The sequence below is a fragment of the Haliotis rubra genome, unplaced genomic scaffold (genome assembly GCF_003918875.1).
Source record: "Haliotis rubra isolate DU_JTF1 unplaced genomic scaffold, ASM391887v1 Scf342, whole genome shotgun sequence".
Taxonomy (NCBI): domain Eukaryota; kingdom Metazoa; phylum Mollusca; class Gastropoda; order Lepetellida; family Haliotidae; genus Haliotis; species Haliotis rubra.
In genome coordinates, this window is record NW_025767016.1 from 318,241 (window position 1) to 342,149 (window position 23,909).

At 40.6% G+C, this 23,909-nt stretch overlaps 1 protein-coding gene across 2 annotated transcripts in view; it reads right to left on the bottom strand.

Moving 5' to 3' along the window:
• Window positions 1-18,842, bottom strand: part of LOC124284696 — a 56,690-nt gene extending 37,848 nt beyond the window's left edge. For both annotated transcript variants that reach the window (XM_046720801.1, XM_046720799.1), the window contains exon 1: window positions 18,738-18,842. The gene's annotated coding sequence lies outside the window, so the exon portion shown is untranslated. The remainder of the gene's footprint in view (window positions 1-18,737) is intronic.
• Between the last annotated feature and the right edge of the window lie 5,067 nt (window positions 18,843-23,909).

The window sequence follows — 23,909 nt, forward strand, 5'->3', positions numbered from 1 at the left end:
GTAGATTGCACGTTCAGAATTGATTTTGAATCCCTGGACCCAGAACAACTGCATCAATAATAGTTTGACGTCAGAATAAAAGTTTAATTCAAGTAAGATTTGTAACAGTTTTGGTAACCAAGCGTTGTGCAGAACGCCATAGCCGCGTTTATCACTTCATAATGCTTAACACTTCAACTGATCCGACATGTATAATTCCATGCGTGATGTAAGCAATGATTCATTGATGTCATTGGTGTTTCATACCTGTAAACAACCCGTAGATCATATCAAAGTTTTGTAGTCTACCAACTGATGGTACATCTGTGTAACGTGCCTGTAGACATTGCTGTAAGCTACATTTACATAATACAAAAACTTCGTAAACTACTTTATGACGACCACCCGATCTGCGCGATCTGTCTGTAATGACATTATAGTTTCTCTACAGTCACAACCTTTCTGTAATGACATTATACATTCTCTACTGTCACAACCTGTATGTCATGACGTTACACAGTCTCTACAGTCACCTGTCTGTCATGACATTACACAGCCACAAACTGTCTGTCATGACATTACACTATCTCTATAGTCACAACCTGTCTGTAATGGCATTACACAGTCTCTGCAGTGACAACCTTTCTGTAATGACATTACACAATCTCTACAGTCACATTTTGTATGTAATGACATTATACAATCTCTACAGTCACAATCTGTCTGTAATGACATTACACAGTCTCTACAGTCACAATTTGTATGTAATGACATTACACAATCTCTACAGTCAAAATCTGTCTGATGACATTACATATTCTCTACACATACGGACTGTCTGTAATGGCATTGCACAGTCTCTGCAGTCACAATTTGTCTGTAATGACATTACACAGTCTCTGCAGTCACAATCTGTCTGTAATGACATTACATATTCTCTACAGTCACAACCTGTCTCCAGAATGCTGTGATAATGTTTTCGGTTCACGTATTCTGCCTCATGATCTCGCGGTGCAATAATGCGAACATGTGTACCGTCAATGACACCAATGACGCCTGGGAAACCTGCTATGTTCATGAACGCTGCTTGTTTTCTTTGTATTTCACGTACATGAACTGGGAATTTTATGAACTGCTTCACGATAGATGGCGATGTTAAAGCATTCAATGTATCATTGATGACACAGCTGACCGTGGACTGTGACGGTCCCAAGTCATCTCCATTGCACATTTGCATTTTACCTGTGGCTAAATAGCGTAAGGTGATGGCAATTTTCAGTTCAGGTGCGATAGAGTAATTTCTGTCCGTGGGTGATTGCAAAGATTCTCTCACCAAATCTGTCAAAAATATGATTCCCGCTCGATCAAAACGGAATCTTTGACTAATTCATTGTCATTGTAAAAGTTAAAACGTCCTTACGTTCTTGAAAATGTCTGAGGTGACGGCTGCGTTGTCTCAGCGGCCGCCATTTTGTTGAGTTAAGAAAATTCTTAGGTCGACTTAGGAGTCCTCTGTGAGGACTCCTAACATTTCCTCACTCTAAGAGTACTCTTAAGAGTAAAGAGGCTTTATAAATAGGTCTTGAGAAAATTCTTAAAATTAAGAGTAACTCTCACAAAATTCTCTACAGCATTTTCTACACTTAGGAGTAACTTTTAATTCTTAGAATTTTTATAAATACCGCCCCTGGTGTAGACTTGGTGAGTGTGGGGATGCCCAGTGTCAAGAACTGGTGTAGACTTGGTGAGTGTGGGGATGCCTAGTGTCAAGAACTGGTGTAGACTTGGTGAGTGTGTGGGGGATGCCCAGTGTCAAGAACTGGTGTAGACTTGGTGAGTGTTGGGGATGCCCAGTGTCAAGAACTGGTGTAGACTTGGTGAGTGTGGGGGATGCCCAGTGTCAAGAACTGATGTAGACTTGGTGAGTGTGGGGGATGCCCAGTGTCAAGAACTGGTGTAGACTTGGTGAGTGTGGGGGATGCCCAGTGTCAAGAACTGGTGTAGACTTGGTGAGTGTTGGGGATGCCCAGTGTCAAGAACTGGTGTAGAATGCTTCAGTTAGATACATGTTGGCTCATCAGTGATTTCAGACGCAATTTGATTTCCTCACAGCCGAATTGAATTTGTCACTGCTGATGTTCACGCCTATAGACGTCGATGGGACTGTTGTTTGTTTACGTCCACCATGTGACCAGTACCGTGACGCTATCTCCTACTGTTTTGCCCCGTCCGTTAAGGATGTCAACTTGTTCACATAACACAAACATAGTTTCTTAAACATCTGTTTCCAGCGGTGGATAAACAACCAGAGACATTGTTCGTTACAGGGTACTCCTTGCCATGAAGAGTATTCCCAATTGGTTTGCAGTCCACCTATCTCATTTGGAAACGGACTGTAGATTGCACGTTCAGAATTGATTTTGAATCCCTGGACCCAGAACAACTGCATCAATAATAGTTTGACGTCAGAATAAAAGTTTAATTCAAGTAAGATTTGTAACAGTTTTGGTAACCAAGCGTTGTGCAGAACGCCATAGCCGCGTTTATCACTTCATAATGCTTAACACTTCAACTGATCCGACATGTATAATTCCATGCGTGATGTAAGCAATGATTCATTGATGTCATTGGTGTTTCATACCTGTAAACAACCCGTAGATCATATCAAAGTTTTGTAGTCTACCAATTGATGGTACATCTGTGTAACGTGCCTGTAGACATTGCTGTAAGCTACATTTACATAATACAAAAACTTCGTAAACTACTTTATGACGACCACCCGATCTGCGCGATCTGTCTGTAATGACATTATAGTTTCTCTACAGTCACAACCTTTCTGTAATGACATTATACATTCTCTACTGTCACAACCTGTATGTCATGACGTTACACAGTCTCTACAGTCACCTGTCTGTCATGACATTACACAGCCACAAACTGTCTGTCATGACATTACACTATCTCTATAGTCACAACCTGTCTGTAATGGCATTACACAGTCTCTGCAGTGACAACCTTTCTGTAATGACATTACACAATCTCTACAGTCACATTTTGTATGTAATGACATTATACAATCTCTACAGTCACAATCTGTCTGTAATGACATTACACAGTCTCTACAGTCACAATTTGTATGTAATGACATTACACAATCTCTACAGTCAAAATCTGTCTGATGACATTACATATTCTCTACACATACGGACTGTCTGTAATGGCATTGCACAGTCTCTGCAGTCACAATTTGTCTGTAATGACATTACACAGTCTCTGCAGTCACAATCTGTCTGTAATGACATTACATATTCTCTACAGTCACAACCTGTCTCCAGAATGCTGTGATAATGTTTTCGGTTCACGTATTCTGCCTCATGATCTCGCGGTGCAATAATGCGAACATGTGTACCGTCAATGACACCAATGACGCCTGGGAAACCTGCTATGTTCATGAACGCTGCTTGTTTTCTTTGTATTTCACGTACATGAACTGGGAATTTTATGAACTGCTTCACGATAGATGGCGATGTTAAAGCATTCAATGTATCATTGATGACACAGCTGACCGTGGACTGTGACGGTCCCAAGTCATCTCCATTGCACATTTGCATTTTACCTGTGGCTAAATAGCGTAAGGTGATGGCAATTTTCAGTTCAGGTGCGATAGAGTAATTTCTGTCCGTGGGTGATTGCAAAGATTCTCTCACCAAATCTGTCAAAAATATGATTCCCGCTCGATCAAAACGGAATCTTTTGACTAATTCATTGTCATTGTAAAAAGTTAAAACGTCCTTACGTTCTTGAAAATGTCTGAGGTGACGGCTGCGTTGTCTAGCGGCCGCCATTTTGTTGAGTTAAGAAAATTCTTAGGTCGACTTAGGAGTCCTCTGTGAGGACTCCTAACATTTCCTCACTCTAAGAGTACTCTTAAGAGTAAAGAGGCTTTATAAATAGGTCTTGAGAAAATTCTTAAAATTAAGAGTAACTCTCACAAAATTCTCAGTATTTTCTACACTTAGGAGTAACTTTTAATTCTTAGAATTTTTATAAATACCGCCCCTGGTGTAGACTTGGTGAGTGTGGGGGATGCCCAGTGTCAAGAACTGGTGTAGACTTGGTGAGTGTGGGGGATGCCTAGTGTCAAGAACTGGTGTAGACTTGGTGAGTGTGGGGATGCCCAGTGTCAAGAACTGGTGTAGACTTGGTGAGTGTTGGGGATGCCCAGTGTCAAGAACTGGTGTAGACTTGGTGAGTGTGGGGGATGCCCAGTGTCAAGAACTGATGTAGACTTGGTGGTGAGTGGGGATGCCCAGTGTCAAGAACTGGTGTAGACTTGGTGAGTGTGGGGGATGCCCAGTGTCAAGAACTGGTGTAGACTTGGTGAGTGTGGGGGATGCCCAGTGTCAAGAACTGGTGTAGAATGCTTCAGTTAGATACATGTTGGCTCATCAGTGATTTCAGACGCAATTTGATTTCCTCACAGCCGAATTGAATTTGTCACTGCTGATGTTCACGCCTATAGACGTCGATGGGACTGTTGTTTGTTTACGTCCACCATGTGACCAGTACCGTGACGCTATCTCCTACTGTTTTGCCCCGTCCGTTAAGGATGTCAACTTGTTCACATAACACAAACATAGTTTCTTAAACATCTGTTTCCAGCGGTGGATAAACAACCAGAGACATTGTTCGTTACAGGGTACTCCTTGCCATGAAGAGTATTCCCAATTGGTTTGCAGTCCACCTATCTCATTTGGAAACGGACTGTAGATTGCACGTTCAGAATTGATTTTGAATCCCTGGACCCAGAACAACTGCATCAATAATAGTTTGACGTCAGAATAAAAGTTTAATTCAAGTAAGATTTGTAACAGTTTTGGTAACCAAGCGTTGTGCAGAACGCCATAGCCGCGTTTATCACTTCATAATGCTTAACACTTCAACTGATCCGACATGTATAATTCCATGCGTGATGTAAGCAATGATTCATTGATGTCATTGGTGTTTCATACCTGTAAACAACCCGTAGATCATATCAAAGTTTTGTAGTCTACCAATTGATGGTACATCTGTGTAACGTGCCTGTAGACATTGCTGTAAGCTACATTTACATAATACAAAAACTTCGTAAACTACTTTATGACGACCACCCGATCTGCGCGATCTGTCTGTAATGACATTATAGTTTCTCTACAGTCACAACCTTCTGTAATGACATTATACATTCTCTACTGTCACAACCTGTATGTCATGACGTTACACAGTCTCTACAGTCACCTGTCTGTCATGACATTACACAGCCACAAACTGTCTGTCATGACATTACACTATCTCTATAGTCACAACCTGTCTGTAATGGCATTACACAGTCTCTGCAGTGACAACCTTTCTGTAATGACATTACACAATCTCTACAGTCACATTTTGTATGTAATGACATTATACAATCTCTACAGTCACAATCTGTCTGTAATGACATTACACAGTCTCTACAGTCACAATTTGTATGTAATGACATTACACAATCTCTACAGTCAAAATCTGTCTGATGACATTACATATTCTCTACACATACGGACTGTCTGTAATGGCATTGCACAGTCTCTGCAGTCACAATTTGTCTGTAATGACATTACACAGTCTCTGCAGTCACAATCTGTCTGTAATGACATTACATATTCTCTACAGTCACAACCTGTCTCCAGAATGCTGTGATAATGTTTTCGGTTCACGTATTCTGCCTCATGATCTCGCGGTGCAATAATGCGAACATGTGTACCGTCAATGACACCAATGACGCCTGGGAAACCTGCTATGTTCATGAACGCTGCTTGTTTTCTTTGTATTTCACGTACATGAACTGGGAATTTTATGAACTGCTTCACGATAGATGGCGATGTTAAAGCATTCAATGTATCATTGATGACACAGCTGACCGTGGACTGTGACGGTCCCAAGTCATCTCCATTGCACATTTGCATTTTACCTGTGGCTAAATAGCGTAAGGTGATGGCAATTTTCAGTTCAGGTGCGATAGAGTAATTTCTGTCCGTGGGTGATTGCAAAGATTCTCTCACCAAATCTGTCAAAATATGATTCCCGCTCGATCAAAACGGAATCTTTTGACTAATTCATTGTCATTGTAAAAGTTAAAACGTCCTTACGTTCTTGAAAATGTCTGAGGTGACGGCTGCGTTGTCTAGCGGCCGCCATTTTGTTGAGTTAAGAAAATTTTAGGTCGACTTAGGAGTCCTCTGTGAGGACTCCTAACATTTCCTCACTCTAAGAGTACTCTTAAGAGTAAAGAGGCTTTATAAATAGGTCTTGAGAAAATTCTTAAAATTAAGAGTAACTCTCACAAAATTCTCAGTATTTTCTACACTTAGGAGTAACTTTTAATTCTTAGAATTTTATAAATACCGCCCTGGTGTAGACTTGGTGAGTGTGGGGATGCCCAGTGTCAAGAACTGGTGTAGACTTGGTGAGTGTGGGGGATGCCTAGTGTCAAGAACTGGTGTAGACTTGGTGAGTGTGGGGGATGCCCAGTGTCAAGAACTGGTGTAGACTTGGTGAGTGTTGGGGATGCCCAGTGTCAAGAACTGGTGTAGACTTGGTGAGTGTGGGGGATGCCCAGTGTCAAGAACTGATGTAGACTTGGTGAGTGTGGGGGATGCCCAGTGTCAAGAACTGGTGTAGACTTGGTGAGTGTGGGGGATGCCCAGTGTCAAGAACTGGTGTAGACTTGGTGAGTGTGGGGATGCCCAGTGTCAAGAACTGGTGTAGAATGCTTCAGTTAGATACATGTTGGCTCATCAGTGATTTCAGACGCAATTTGATTTCCTCACAGCCGAATTGAATTTGTCACTGCTGATGTTCACGCCTATAGACGTCGATGGGACTGTTGTTTGTTTACGTCCACCATGTGACCAGTACCGTGACGCTATCTCCTACTGTTTTGCCCCGTCCGTTAAGGATGTCAACTTGTTCACATAACACAAACATAGTTTCTTAAACATCTGTTTCCAGCGGTGGATAAACAACCAGAGACATTGTTCGTTACAGGGTACTCCTTGCCATGAAGAGTATTCCCAATTGGTTTGCAGTCCACCTATCTCATTTGGAAACGGACTGTAGATTGCACGTTCAGAATTGATTTTGAATCCCTGGACCCAGAACAACTGCATCAATAATAGTTTGACGTCAGAATAAAAGTTTAATTCAAGTAAGATTTGTAACAGTTTTGGTAACCAAGCGTTGTGCAGAACGCCATAGCCGCGTTTATCACTTCATAATGCTTAACACTTCAACTGATCCGACATGTATAATTCCATGCGTGATGTAAGCAATGATTCATTGATGTCATTGGTGTTTCATACCTGTAAACAACCCGTAGATCATATCAAAGTTTTGTAGTCTACCAATTGATGGTACATCTGTGTAACGTGCCTGTAGACATTGCTGTAAGCTACATTTACATAATACAAAACTTCGTAAACTACTTTATGACGACCACCCGATCTGCGCGATCTGTCTGTAATGACATTATAGTTTCTCTACAGTCACAACCTTTCTGTAATGACATTATACATTCTCTACTGTCACAACCTGTATGTCATGACGTTACACAGTCTCTACAGTCACCTGTCTGTCATGACATTACACAGCCACAAACTGTCTGTCATGACATTACACTATCTCTATAGTCACAACCTGTCTGTAATGGCATTACACAGTCTCTGCAGTGACAACCTTTCTGTAATGACATTACACAATCTCTACAGTCACATTTTGTATGTAATGACATTATACAATCTCTACAGTCACAATCTGTCTGTAATGACATTACACAGTCTCTACAGTCACAATTTGTATGTAATGACATTACACAATCTCTACAGTCAAAATCTGTCTGATGACATTACATATTCTCTACACATACGGACTGTCTGTAATGGCATTGCACAGTCTCTGCAGTCACAATTTGTCTGTAATGACATTACACAGTCTCTGCAGTCACAATCTGTCTGTAATGACATTACATATTCTCTACAGTCACAACCTGTCTCCAGAATGCTGTGATAATGTTTTCGGTTCACGTATTCTGCCTCATGATCTCGCGGTGCAATAATGCGAACATGTGTACCGTCAATGACACCAATGACGCCTGGGAAACCTGCTATGTTCATGAACGCTGCTTGTTTTCTTTGTATTTCACGTACATGAACTGGGAATTTTATGAACTGCTTCACGATAGATGGCGATGTTAAAGCATTCAATGTATCATTGATGACACAGCTGACCGTGGACTGTGACGGTCCCAAGTCATCTCCATTGCACATTTGCATTTTACCTGTGGCTAAATAGCGTAAGGTGATGGCAATTTTCAGTTCAGGTGCGATAGAGTAATTTCTGTCCGTGGGTGATTGCAAAGATTCTCTCACCAAATCTGTCAAAAATATGATTCCCGCTCGATCAAAACGGAATCTTTTGACTAATTCATTGTCATTGTAAAAAGTTAAAACGTCCTTACGTTCTTGAAAATGTCTGAGGTGACGGCTGCGTTGTCTAGCGGCCGCCATTTTGTTGAGTTAAGAAAATTCTTAGGTCGACTTAGGAGTCCTCTGTGAGGACTCCTAACATTTCCTCACTCTAAGAGTACTCTTAAGAGTAAAGAGGCTTTATAAATAGGTCTTGAGAAAATTCTTAAAATTAAGAGTAACTCTCACAAAATTCTCAGTATTTTCTACACTTAGGAGTAACTTTTAATTCTTAGAATTTTTATAAATACCGCCCCTGGTGTAGACTTGGTGAGTGTGGGGGATGCCCAGTGTCAAGAACTGGTGTAGACTTGGTGAGTGTGGGGGATGCCTAGTGTCAAGAACTGGTGTAGACTTGGTGAGTGTGGGGATGCCCAGTGTCAAGAACTGGTGTAGACTTGGTGAGTGTTGGGGATGCCCAGTGTCAAGAACTGGTGTAGACTTGGTGAGTGTGGGGATGCCCAGTGTCAAGAACTGATGTAGACTTGGTGAGTGTGGGGGATGCCCAGTGTCAAGAACTGGTGTAGACTTGGTGAGTGTGGGGGATGCCCAGTGTCAAGAACTGGTGTAGACTTGGTGAGTGTGGGGGATGCCCAGTGTCAAGAACTGGTGTAGAATGCTTCAGTTAGATACATGTTGGCTCATCAGTGATTTCAGACGCAATTTGATTTCCTCACAGCCGAATTGAATTTGTCACTGCTGATGTTCACGCCTATAGACGTCGATGGGACTGTTGTTTGTTTACGTCCACCATGTGACCAGTACCGTGACGCTATCTCCTACTGTTTTGCCCCGTCCGTTAAGGATGTCAACTTGTTCACATAACACAAACATAGTTTCTTAAACATCTGTTTCCAGCGGTGGATAAACAACCAGAGACATTGTTCGTTACAGGGTACTCCTTGCCATGAAGAGTATTCCCAATTGGTTTGCAGTCCACCTATCTCATTTGGAAACGGACTGTAGATTGCACGTTCAGAATTGATTTTGAATCCCTGGACCCAGAACAACTGCATCAATAATAGTTTGACGTCAGAATAAAAGTTTAATTCAAGTAAGATTTGTAACAGTTTTGGTAACCAAGCGTTGTGCAGAACGCCATAGCCGCGTTTATCACTTCATAATGCTTAACACTTCAACTGATCCGACATGTATAATTCCATGCGTGATGTAAGCAATGATTCATTGATGTCATTGGTGTTTCATACCTGTAAACAACCCGTAGATCATATCAAAGTTTTGTAGTCTACCAATTGATGGTACATCTGTGTAACGTGCCTGTAGACATTGCTGTAAGCTACATTTACATAATACAAAACTTCGTAAACTACTTTATGACGACCACCCGATCTGCGCGATCTGTCTGTAATGACATTATAGTTTCTCTACAGTCACAACCTTTCTGTAATGACATTATACATTCTCTACTGTCACAACCTGTATGTCATGACGTTACACAGTCTCTACAGTCACCTGTCTGTCATGACATTACACAGCCACAAACTGTCTGTCATGACATTACACTATCTCTATAGTCACAACCTGTCTGTAATGGCATTACACAGTCTCTGCAGTGACAACCTTTCTGTAATGACATTACACAATCTCTACAGTCACATTTTGTATGTAATGACATTATACAATCTCTACAGTCACAATCTGTCTGTAATGACATTACACAGTCTCTACAGTCACAATTTGTATGTAATGACATTACACAATCTCTACAGTCAAAATCTGTCTGATGACATTACATATTCTCTACACATACGGACTGTCTGTAATGGCATTGCACAGTCTCTGCAGTCACAATTTGTCTGTAATGACATTACACAGTCTCTGCAGTCACAATCTGTCTGTAATGACATTACATATTCTCTACAGTCACAACCTGTCTCCAGAATGCTGTGATAATGTTTTCGGTTCACGTATTCTGCCTCATGATCTCGCGGTGCAATAATGCGAACATGTGTACCGTCAATGACACCAATGACGCCTGGGAAACCTGCTATGTTCATGAACGCTGCTTGTTTTCTTTGTATTTCACGTACATGAACTGGGAATTTTATGAACTGCTTCACGATAGATGGCGATGTTAAAGCATTCAATGTATCATTGATGACACAGCTGACCGTGGACTGTGACGGTCCCAAGTCATCTCCATTGCACATTTGCATTTTACCTGTGGCTAAATAGCGTAAGGTGATGGCAATTTTCAGTTCAGGTGCGATAGAGTAATTTCTGTCCGTGGGTGATTGCAAAGATTCTCTCACCAAATCTGTCAAAATATTATTCCCGCTCGATCAAAACGGAATCTTTTGACTAATTCATTGTCATTGTAAAAAGTTAAAACGTCCTTACGTTCTTGAAAATGTCTGAGGTGACGGCTGCGTTGTCTAGCGGCCGCCATTTTGTTGAGTTAAGAAAATTCTTAGGTCGACTTAGGAGTCCTCTGTGAGGACTCCTAACATTTCCTCACTCTAAGAGTACTCTTAAGAGTAAAGAGGCTTTATAAATAGGTCTTGAGAAAATTCTTAAAATTAAGAGTAACTCTCACAAAATTCTCAGTATTTTCTACACTTAGGAGTAACTTTTAATTCTTAGAATTTTTATAAATACCGCCCCTGGTGTAGACTTGGTGAGTGTGGGGATGCCCAGTGTCAAGAACTGGTGTAGACTTGGTGAGTGTGGGGATGCCTAGTGTCAAGAACTGGTGTAGACTTGGTGAGTGTGGGGATGCCCAGTGTCAAGAACTGGTGTAGACTTGGTGAGTGTTGGGATGCCCAGTGTCAAGAACTGGTGTAGACTTGGTGAGTGTGGGGATGCCCAGTGTCAAGAACTGATGTAGACTTGGTGAGTGTGGGGATGCCCAGTGTCAAGAACTGGTGTAGACTTGGTGAGTGTGGGGATGCCCAGTGTCAAGAACTGGTGTAGACTTGGTGAGTGTGGGGATGCCCAGTGTCAAGAACTGGTGTAGAATGCTTCAGTTAGATACATGTTGGCTCATCAGTGATTTCAGACGCAATTTGATTTCCTCACAGCCGAATTGAATTTGTCACTGCTGATGTTCACGCCTATAGACGTCGATGGGACTGTTGTTTGTTTACGTCCACCATGTGACCAGTACCGTGACGCTATCTCCTACTGTTTTGCCCCGTCCGTTAAGGATGTCAACTTGTTCACATAACACAAACATAGTTTCTTAAACATCTGTTTCCAGCGGTGGATAAACAACCAGAGACATTGTTCGTTACAGGGTACTCCTTGCCATGAAGAGTATTCCCAATTGGTTTGCAGTCCACCTATCTCATTTGGAAACGGACTGTAGATTGCACGTTCAGAATTGATTTTGAATCCCTGGACCCAGAACAACTGCATCAATAATAGTTTGACGTCAGAATAAAAGTTTAATTCAAGTAAGATTTGTAACAGTTTTGGTAACCAAGCGTTGTGCAGAACGCCATAGCCGCGTTTATCACTTCATAATGCTTAACACTTCAACTGATCCGACATGTATAATTCCATGCGTGATGTAAGCAATGATTCATTGATGTCATTGGTGTTTCATACCTGTAAACAACCCGTAGATCATATCAAAGTTTTGTAGTCTACCAATTGATGGTACATCTGTGTAACGTGCCTGTAGACATTGCTGTAAGCTACATTTACATAATACAAAAACTTCGTAAACTACTTTATGACGACCACCCGATCTGCGCGATCTGTCTGTAATGACATTATAGTTTCTCTACAGTCACAACCTTTCTGTAATGACATTATACATTCTCTACTGTCACAACCTGTATGTCATGACGTTACACAGTCTCTACAGTCACCTGTCTGTCATGACATTACACAGCCACAAACTGTCTGTCATGACATTACACTATCTCTATAGTCACAACCTGTCTGTAATGGCATTACACAGTCTCTGCAGTGACAACCTTTCTGTAATGACATTACACAATCTCTACAGTCACATTTTGTATGTAATGACATTATACAATCTCTACAGTCACAATCTGTCTGTAATGACATTACACAGTCTCTACAGTCACAATTTGTATGTAATGACATTACACAATCTCTACAGTCAAAATCTGTCTGATGACATTACATATTCTCTACACATACGGACTGTCTGTAATGGCATTGCACAGTCTCTGCAGTCACAATTTGTCTGTAATGACATTACACAGTCTCTGCAGTCACAATCTGTCTGTAATGACATTACATATTCTCTACAGTCACAACCTGTCTCCAGAATGCTGTGATAATGTTTTCGGTTCACGTATTCTGCCTCATGATCTCGCGGTGCAATAATGCGAACATGTGTACCGTCAATGACACCAATGACGCCTGGGAAACCTGCTATGTTCATGAACGCTGCTTGTTTTCTTTGTATTTCACGTACATGAACTGGGAATTTTATGAACTGCTTCACGATAGATGGCGATGTTAAAGCATTCAATGTATCATTGATGACACAGCTGACCGTGGACTGTGACGGTCCCAAGTCATCTCCATTGCACATTTGCATTTTACCTGTGGCTAAATAGCGTAAGGTGATGGCAATTTTCAGTTCAGGTGCGATAGAGTAATTTCTGTCCGTGGGTGATTGCAAAGATTCTCTCACCAAATCTGTCAAAAATATGATTCCCGCTCGATCAAAACGGAATCTTTGACTAATTCATTGTCATTGTAAAAAGTTAAAACGTCCTTACGTTCTTGAAAATGTCTGAGGTGACGGCTGCGTTGTCTAGCGGCCGCCATTTTGTTGAGTTAAGAAAATTCTTAGGTCGACTTAGGAGTCCTCTGTGAGGACTCCTAACATTTCCTCACTCTAAGAGTACTCTTAAGAGTAAAGAGGCTTTATAAATAGGTCTTGAGAAAATTCTTAAAATTAAGAGTAACTCTCACAAAATTCTCAGTATTTTCTACACTTAGGAGTAACTTTTAATTCTTAGAATTTTTATAAATACCGCCCCTGGTGTAGACTTGGTGAGTGTGGGGGATGCCCAGTGTCAAGAACTGGTGTAGACTTGGTGAGTGTGGGGGATGCCTAGTGTCAAGAACTGGTGTAGACTTGGTGAGTGTGGGGGATGCCCAGTGTCAAGAACTGGTGTAGACTTGGTGAGTGTTGGGGATGCCCAGTGTCAAGAACTGGTGTAGACTTGGTGAGTGTGGGGGATGCCCAGTGTCAAGAACTGATGTAGACTTGGTGAGTGTGGGGGATGCCCAGTGTCAAGAACTGGTGTAGACTTGGTGAGTGTGGGGATGCCCAGTGTCAAGAACTGGTGTAGACTTGGTGAGTGTGGGGATGCCCAGTGTCAAGAACTGGTGTAGAATGCTTCAGTTAGATACATGTTGGCTCATCAGTGATTTCAGACGCAATTTGATTTCCTCACAGCCGAATTGAATTTGTCACTGCTGATGTTCACGCCTATAGACGTCGATGGGACTGTTGTTTGTTTACGTCCACCATGTGACCAGTACCGTGACGCTATCTCCTACTGTTTTGCCCCGTCCGTTAAGGATGTCAACTTGTTCACATAACACAAACATAGTTTCTTAAACATCTGTTTCCAGCGGTGGATAAACAACCAGAGACATTGTTCGTTACAGGGTACTCCTTGCCATGAAGAGTATTCCCAATTGGTTTGCAGTCCACCTATCTCATTTGGAAACGGACTGTAGATTGCACGTTCAGAATTGATTTTGAATCCCTGACCCAGAACAACTGCATCAATAATAGTTTGACGTCAGAATAAAAGTTTAATTCAAGTAAGATTTGTAACAGTTTTGGTAACCAAGCGTTGTGCAGAACGCCATAGCCGCGTTTATCACTTCATAATGCTTAACACTTCAACTGATCCGACATGTATAATTCCATGCGTGATGTAAGCAATGATTCATTGATGTCATTGGTGTTTCATACCTGTAAACAACCCGTAGATCATATCAAAGTTTTGTAGTCTACCAATTGATGGTACATCTGTGTAACGTGCCTGTAGACATTGCTGTAAGCTACATTTACATAATACAAAAACTTCGTAAACTACTTTATGACGACCACCCGATCTGCGCGATCTGTCTGTAATGACATTATAGTTTCTCTACAGTCACAACCTTTCTGTAATGACATTATACATTCTCTACTGTCACAACCTGTATGTCATGACGTTACACAGTCTCTACAGTCACCTGTCTGTCATGACATTACACAGCCACAAACTGTCTGTCATGACATTACACTATCTCTATAGTCACAACCTGTCTGTAATGGCATTACACAGTCTCTGCAGTGACAACCTTTCTGTAATGACATTACACAATCTCTACAGTCACATTTTGTATGTAATGACATTATACAATCTCTACAGTCACAATCTGTCTGTAATGACATTACACAGTCTCTACAGTCACAATTTGTATGTAATGACATTACACAATCTCTACAGTCAAAATCTGTCTGATGACATTACATATTCTCTACACATACGGACTGTCTGTAATGGCATTGCACAGTCTCTGCAGTCACAATTTGTCTGTAATGACATTACACAGTCTCTGCAGTCACAATCTGTCTGTAATGACATTACATATTCTCTACAGTCACAACCTGTCTCCAATGAGATTACATATTCTCTACACATACGGACTGTCTGTAATGGCATTACACAATCTCTACAGTCACAACCTGTATCTGATGACTTTACACATTTTCTACAGTCACAACCTGTATGTAATGACATTACACAGTCACAACCTGTCTGTAATGACACTGCAGAATCCAAATTCCGAAAACGGCATATCTAAATATTCAGTTAAGTATATCTTGTAAACGTGGCGTCGTTTAGATGAGCGACGATAGTCCTGTCGATATGCTGAAAACTGTGGATGTGTCCTTTCTAAACAGGAAAAATCCTCACAGAGGACTGAAACGTCTTCAGTGGAAAATCTCTTTGATTCAAAGACATATGGAGGAATTACTCTGAATCCGCCGCCTACACGTCACACAATGGCCTGTTCAATCACAGGTGCAGTAATCCTGTACAATAGAATGGTCTAATATGCGAGGCTCGGTACGGCTTGTTAGACATCATTAATCGACGGTCGTGTGGACAGATGATATGACTGTATCGACAAGTCAATGCAGTGTACGAGACTCAGGATCATGGGAATGGGGGGATGTTTCCATTGACGTTAATTGATATATGAGCACAAACGGCAGATTTACGGCGTAGTTCGATGTACACTGTGAGGTCCTTTTTCTTCCGCTCTATTGTGTTTTGCTACTGTAACTACTTTGCAGTAATTTCAATTTCATTATGAAGTTAGTTAATTTTAAATGCACAAAGCATGGCAGATGTCCTTGGTTTTAATTGTGTCCACTATCTTTTCTTCATGTTAGTATGCTCGGTAAAAGTTCAACAACGAGTTTTCTCAGTTCGTTTTCATATGTGTAAATATTAACTCAGTCAGATGTTATTTTCATAATCTCATTTTCCTTTCCTACTGAATATTCTAACTGCGGGAACTCAAATAAAACATTCACACAGCTCTCCTATATTATGATTGTACCTGCAACTGTAACCACAACCAGCCATCTAGTTTACCCTTAAAACGGAACAGACACAAATTTAATCTCTTACAGAATTAATTAATTAATTAATTTATAAATTAAATGTGTCTGTCTATTAATACAATAGTGACGATCAATACGTCATCACAAAATGTAATGCAGCAGAGTCAAGTAATCACTGAGGAGAAATTATCGTCGTTACTGAAAGTACCATTTCTTCACATTGCATATGCATACTGGACACAGGTTAGACACAAGGAAGACATAAGGTAAAGTGAGTGAGCATTGTTTTACGCCACTTTTAACAATATCCCGGTCATATCTCGAAACGAAAACAACGCAAAAAACTATCTCGTGAACTTGAAATTTCTTCAGAAACTGATATTAATACCTTCTTTAAATCTGTGCGTAAGCTGAGACGCCCGCGGTCAACAGTTGACCAATTAGTGTTTAACAATACCCACGCGGACACACGAGAGGCCATATGTAACCTGTGGGGTGCTTACTATGCTAACCTCGCCATACCACATCATGCTGAAACTTTTGATGATGAATTTAAAGCATCTGTGGATATCAAACTAGCAGATATAATTTCACAACCTGATGATTCTACTGCTGCTGACGCTGTACTTTATGCCGATATCCAGCCATCAGAGTTAAAACAACATCTGGTTAATCTGAAGCGTAACAAATCCCCTGGACCAGATCACGTAAACAATGAACATCTTATCTATGGACAGACAGACAGATAATTTATTTGAGTCTTAACATCATACATATGTACATAGAAGGGAATAATAAAACGTTGAGCCAATCTTTACAGACTTATGAGAGACTATATCATATAAAATACAAAACCAAAAGAATATAGGATATATTATTTATATTTACAGTACGAAGTTAAGAATATGAAAGGGCATGACGACGCCGAATGATAAGAAAGCAGGTTTTGGCTGTATTAAAAGACACCTGTGGATTGGACAGTAAAAATCGGATCTTATCAAAGTCACTTAAAGACAACAAGCTCACAATAAGCTGCTCACATTTACTAAAAAGGACACCTCTTTCAAAAGAATAAAGTGGACAGTGCAGTAAAACATGACATTCATCTTCAATAAAATCATTACAGTAAAAACATGTTCTTTCCTTTAGGAGTACAATTATAACGTCCAGTTTCAACTCTTAGAGGAGCAATACCACATCTTAAAAGTGCTAAAGCACGTCTATAAGAGCGAGGCATGTGGCTAAATAAATAAAATTCAGGATGATATTCATCCTTAAAGGTAGCATATGGAGGTGACGTGCTGGTCGATAAGCTCTGCGTCTTATATAAGGCAACTATGAAAGCTGTGTACTTTCCCAATATCTTTAGACTGGGTATGATTGTTCCACTTTATAAAGGAAAAGGTGCAAAATGTGATCCAAAAAACTAAAGAGGTATCATCCTAACCTCCTGTATAGGGAAACTATTTGAAAAACTATTACTGTCACGTCTACAATGTTATATAAGCCATATCAATCCTCACTTTCCAGACCCTCTACAGTTTGGATTTAGAAAAGAACATGGTGCAATTATGTCGACGTTTATGCTCAATGAAGGCGTAACATTTTATGTTGAGCGTGGCTCCAAAGTCTTCTCAGCTTTTCTCGATAATAAGAAAGCTTTTGATCGCATCTGGCATGGCGGTATATTCTTAAAACTCCACAATTTGGGTATAACGGGTAAAATGTGGAATCTGCTATATCGCAGCTACACCTGCAGCTCTTCTTTTGTAATGTACAACGGAAATAGCTCAGACACATTTGAAGTAAAACAAGGTGTAGGGCAAGGTAGAGTCTTGTCTGCACGGTTCTTCCTTGTCTTCATAAACGATTTACTAACTGAATTAAGACTTAGTAACAATGGTACTTGACCTACTGGACGTAGAATTATATGTATTAATTGAAATGCTTCATGATGAACTCAAATAAAACATTCACACAGCTCTCCTATATTGTGATTGTACCTGCAACTGTAACCACAACCAGCCATCTAGTTTACCCTTAAAACGGAACAGACACAAATTTAATCTCTTACAGAATTAATTAATTTATAAATTAAATGTGTCTGTCTATTAATACAATAGTGACGATCAATACGTCATCACAAAATGTAATGCAGCAGAGTCAAGTAATCACTGAGGAGAAATTATCGTCGTTACTGAAAGTATCATTTCTTCACATTGCATATGCATACTGGACACAGGTTAGACACAAGGAAGACATAAGGTAAAGTGAGTGAGCATTGTTTTACGCCACTTTTCACAATATCCCGGTCATATCTCGGCGCGGGACACCAGAAATGGGCTTCACACATTGTACCCATTTCACGAAAGCTTTAGTGATTTAATCCCAAGGCTGATCTCGCCGCCCCGACCGAAGGTAAACTAATTTGAAAACACATAGTAGGACAGGCAAATGGCAGATACGAGGTAGTAGGGCAAGCATTTGTAGACAAAGGGTAGCAGGTTGGTAACCCTAACACGTCAAACATTAAAGCAAGCTAGATCGGCAGCCTGAACTTACTAGCGCTATAACAGATATATAAAGTACATTCTGTTCACTAGTTATTTACCAGAAATTGTAAAAGTACTTACGGTAGTGAAATAATACTACATCCGCGGGTTACGTGCGTTTTGTGCAGGACGAACTGTTGAGATCCAGATAACAATGTGTATAATACTCACGTGACCGGGTGGCAGCTTACCGTTCGTCCAATCATAGAGGCCGCTTTATTGGCAAGAGAAGATATTTACATTTCAATAGTTCCCTTGCCTCGGCTGTGAGAGTAAATGTCGAAGTATATCCGCACTGAAAGGGTATTTCTGAATACATGCAGGGGCGTAGCTACCATTATAAAAACAAAGCCCGGGTTAACACATGCTTGTTGCTGAAAAGGTTGGACAAGCCCTCAATGCTATCCAAAAATAAAGCTTTTCAACATATCGGGTTTACACGGAACAAACTGGCTCGCTACGCGCCTGACTGTATTGATAAAAAGAGGCAACGCTGAGGGGTAACAGTCAGACGCGGGGAGGGGTTATTCAGGGTGTTATTTGAGCAGGTGTACCAACAAAAGCCTGTGACAGTAGTTGGGGGTGCATGTGGCCATCTTGGGTCTTGGCTTCGACACCGTCACCCATACCACCCTCATAGCTGTACCCATTTCTGGTGTCCCCCGCCGTGATATTGCTGGAATATTGCTAAAAGCGGCGTAAAACTAAACTCAGTCAGTCAGTCAGTCATAGCTGTAGCTACGTACATAAATACCTATATTATTAATGTAACAGGGATGGCAACTGGATGTAATAAACTCCAGGACAATGGTTACAGTGGTGAGAATGTAGAGTGGTTTATTCCATGTGCAATAAGAACACACCCTGAAGCAATACATTATTCAGTTAATACACAGTCATACTGTTTATATATAGTATCAGATTTAAAATAAGTCATTACATCTTTCACATGAAATACTATAGTCATACAGATTCTAGACAAATTAACTACTGCTGTACTCATTGTGTGTCAATATACACATTTACCTCACCACACCTGTCCAATTGCCAAGAGACCGCTTATGTGGTGTAGTGGTTAGAGCGTCCGCCCCGAGAGCGGAAGGTCGCGGGTTCGATCCCCGACCGCGTCATACCAAAAGACGTTAAAATATGGTACTTGTTGGTCCCTGCCTGGCGCTCGGCATTAATGGGTACAACAAGGACTGGTCAGCTCGGAGTCAGTATAATGTGCCTGAGTGGGGTATTCATGCTTCACTATGGCATGGTATCTCAGTGGGCTAGCACTATAAAACCAGCTTCAGTCTGGGCTAGTACAAGCAGCCGCACATACACATACACACGCATGCACATCGTCATATGAGAGAAATATTCTCAAGCACGACGTTAAACCCAATTTCACCTCACCTCACCTCCAATTGCCAAGTCATTCCGTAACTGCTTGAAGAATTCTCAAGAAGATTTTACGACCGCTTCAACAGGTAGGCGGCAGTATATACTAGTAGTCTCTCTATCATGTTTCAGAGATGATGACAGGGTGGACCGTCACGGTAGAAGATGTTACAAGTATGATGGAAGAGATACTATTACATTGTCCTGTCTGACAATAAGGCTTCATGTGCGCTGATACCTGGATATCAGTACAATGAATGACACAGATTAACATCTAGTCATTATGCTTGAGCACCCGATAGATATGCCCAGCGTTATGGAACGTTTGAGTAACAGAAGTCTAGTTTCAAAGGTTCCCAGGAACAGAAGAAGAAGAAATATAGTTTATTAACGTGTCACTTGCTGCAGTTCATTACAAAAGACATTATATTATTACCAGGATTTAAAAACAGCATCCGGCCGTATGGCCTATAAGACACAGATATCACAGTTGTATAAAAACATTGGTAATAAAATCACACCCACACATGAACACACGCAAGCCCAAACATGTGCACAAACACAAACACATGCACACACGCACACACGCACACACGCACACACACATTCACCTTCTTACGCTAAAAAGCATAAATTATGTAAATAGCAGACATGTTGAGTGAATGCTGACCTTATTAACAAAATAGATTAGACTATTCAACGGAAATATTTCGGCGCCTAAACATAGTATGGAGGAGTGCGGCAAGGGGCTTTACGAACTGGTTATTTGTAAGTAAAAGTACCATTTTGTCTACCGCTGACATAGATGGGAATAAATGATGGACACTGGTTATTTCTTTCCAAAGGTTATATCTGAGATCTGAATAATAACCACAGTTAACCAGAAAATGTAATTCGTCTTCAACAGCTTTGCTACTACAGCGAGTACAAACTCTTTCATGAAGAGGAGACTTCGGACGAGAATATCTACCCAGTTCTACCTCTAATGGCAAAGTGCCACAACATATTTTACTCAAGATACTACGATGTGATCTAGGTAGAATTATTTCAACATAATGTTCAACCTGTAATAAATCTATAAAAAGACGATAAGTACGGAATTTATTTCCATTCTCCTGCCCTTTATCATTCCAAGCCCGGAAAACCAGTCAAACGGTCTAACGTCTTAAGGTGTTCTCATGTGAAATACTAAACAGGTCATTTATAGGTAAATGAAACTAAATATAAAAAAAACTAATAATTTATGAGTTCCAATATACCAAGATCTCCTCCAATTAAGTGGCCATCTCTTAAAAACACTAGGTATTCCACTGAGTTCAAGTAAATGAAGTTTACGCCAAAAACGAAGAACCTCAATTTTGTGTTTAGTATACTGAGAAACCCAGCCCATTTCGCCACGAACTGCTAAATTTGGAGTTTTGCTAGCGACGGCTAAGAAGAATCTGGCCGCCCGATGTTGAACTGCATTAATACAACTATACTGTCGTGTTCCCCAAACAGCGGCTCCATATGAAACAATGGGCTGAAGATTATCATATAACTTATTATAAACTTTATAATCCATATCACCAACTGCCTTAAACTTACAGAAAATCACACCCAAGTCTCTATTAGCAGACTTAACTATTTCCTTAGCAGTAAAATTTAAATCAAGATTCTCGTGCAGCCACAGGCCCAAGTATTTGTAAGCACAACAGTAAGTAATGACCTCACTACCCAATGAAAATACAAACTCTGACGATTTAACAGAACAAGGACGGTAATGTGCAACTTTAGTCTTATAAATATTAACCAAGATCCGCCGACGTGAACACAATCCAGCAGCATCATCAGCGTAAAACAATGAACTCAACATATCTCCATCAATATTTATACCACAATGTAAACTGTCTATTTCATTGGCTAGATCATTAATATAAAGTGAAAAAAGTGACGGCGACAAAACGCAACCTTGTCGTACACGGGTAACACCTGAGTTTACATCAAACACATCAGTGAAGCTATCATTAATGCGAACTCGTGACAACGTTCCCTCGTACATCGACTGGACTGCATGGAGAAACTTACCATTAATACCCAGCTTCAACAATTCATACCATAAACAATTGCGATTAACCTTATCAAAAGCTTTCATGGCATCAATAAAACAATCAAACGTAGATTGCTTAGATAACTTTCTGTTATTAACAATGGAGAAGAGGCGATATAAATGTTCATGTGTACAGGTTAAAATACAACAATACATATTCAGATGGTCATACCCCACTTTGCCGGACAGCTGATGTGATGGTAACGAATTAAAAGTAACGGTCCGCTAGTTTGCCGGCTATAGTCTGTTTTCAGTGATTAGTTGTCACCAATAGTCATTTGGGGGACATGAGCCTTTGGCAGACTGAGTTCGAAATCATTAATTACAAGGCACCAATTTGTTTTGAGTGAACTCGATTTCTAGTAACTGATTTTAGTTAAATCGAATTACATTAGCTGAATTGAGTGAAGCTTATTCCAATGATTATTTTTGAAGTTTTGCCTGTATATAATGAATGTAGACATGGTTCGTTCATTGCAAAATGGCAAACGCTCAAGTTAACATTCCAAATTCGAGGGGGGGTAGGTTGACACTTAATCTATCTTCGTCACAAGGTTAGGGTTAAGAGCACAAAAAGGGACCGAGTTCATTTGAAATGTTGTAAGACAGGTTGTCCTGCAACCGCCAACACCGTCAGTGATGTTCTCAGCAGTTCTAGGAACACACACAACCGGCCTCAGACCACAGTTACCCCCCTTAACTTTTACCATGACCCGGAAGTAAAATATGAGAATATAGTGCCTTGTTTAAATGGGCTGTTCTGCTTGTGCTGATTTTTTCAGGGTGACTTGTGATAGCTTAAATGAAAGGTAAGACATTGTACTTTATTGCAAAATTTTTTGGTCCACAATCTACTCATGGTATTGACACCAGCCTTCCTTGATTTGACCCCAAGTTCAAGGCTGTCTGGTGTGTTTCGGCTCGTAACTTCCGGTGACCATTGTTTACAGTGGATACAGCAAAATCGACATGGTCGATCCAGGCTCATATTTTGCCGATTAAGTGACAAGTGGCAGGTTGGTGAGCATGCAACAGGAGAACAGCCTACGACCGATATTAATTATGGTGCACTGGCATGTCACTGTAGATAGCAAAGAAGGAAAATAATTGTGGTCTGAGGCCTGATATGGTGAAGGTAGTGCAAGTGTTTAATTTGCTATATGTCTGTTATTTTTCAAAATATTCACTTGAAACTTTGCATATTTACTGCCAGGAGCATTTGAAATATGTATACATGTGTTTTCAACTGAAAATATTTTTTTTACATTTTTATGAATTTATTTCAGTTTTCTGATTGCATATTGTTTTAGTGAGTGAGCGGACGCATCATATTTAGACATATTGGTTCAATTATGGTGAATGTATGTATCACTACACCGCACGTGCCTTATAGATGCATGTGATACCTAAAATGGCTAATATTCAAGCCTTTTTCCAAAGATATAGAGCCAAGTTTGTGAAGAATTCAGTCCTCAGTGTGGAAAATGGCATATGTCATATGTGGACTGGAGCATGCAAGCACAGTGGGTATGGGGTGTTGCGGTATTTTTGCCCCATAGCCTACCAGTGGCGTACTACTCATGCTCACAGGCTGAGTTTTATAGTACACAGGGAAAACTTCGACATAGGTGATTACGACATCAGCCATTTGTGCCACAACAGTAAATGCACCTATGTCGAACACCTGTCTGCTGAACCACACAGCATAAATGCAGACAGAGTGGCCTGTGTAAACAGGGGTGTGTGTAAAGGCCATGCACCTTTCCCAGATTGCC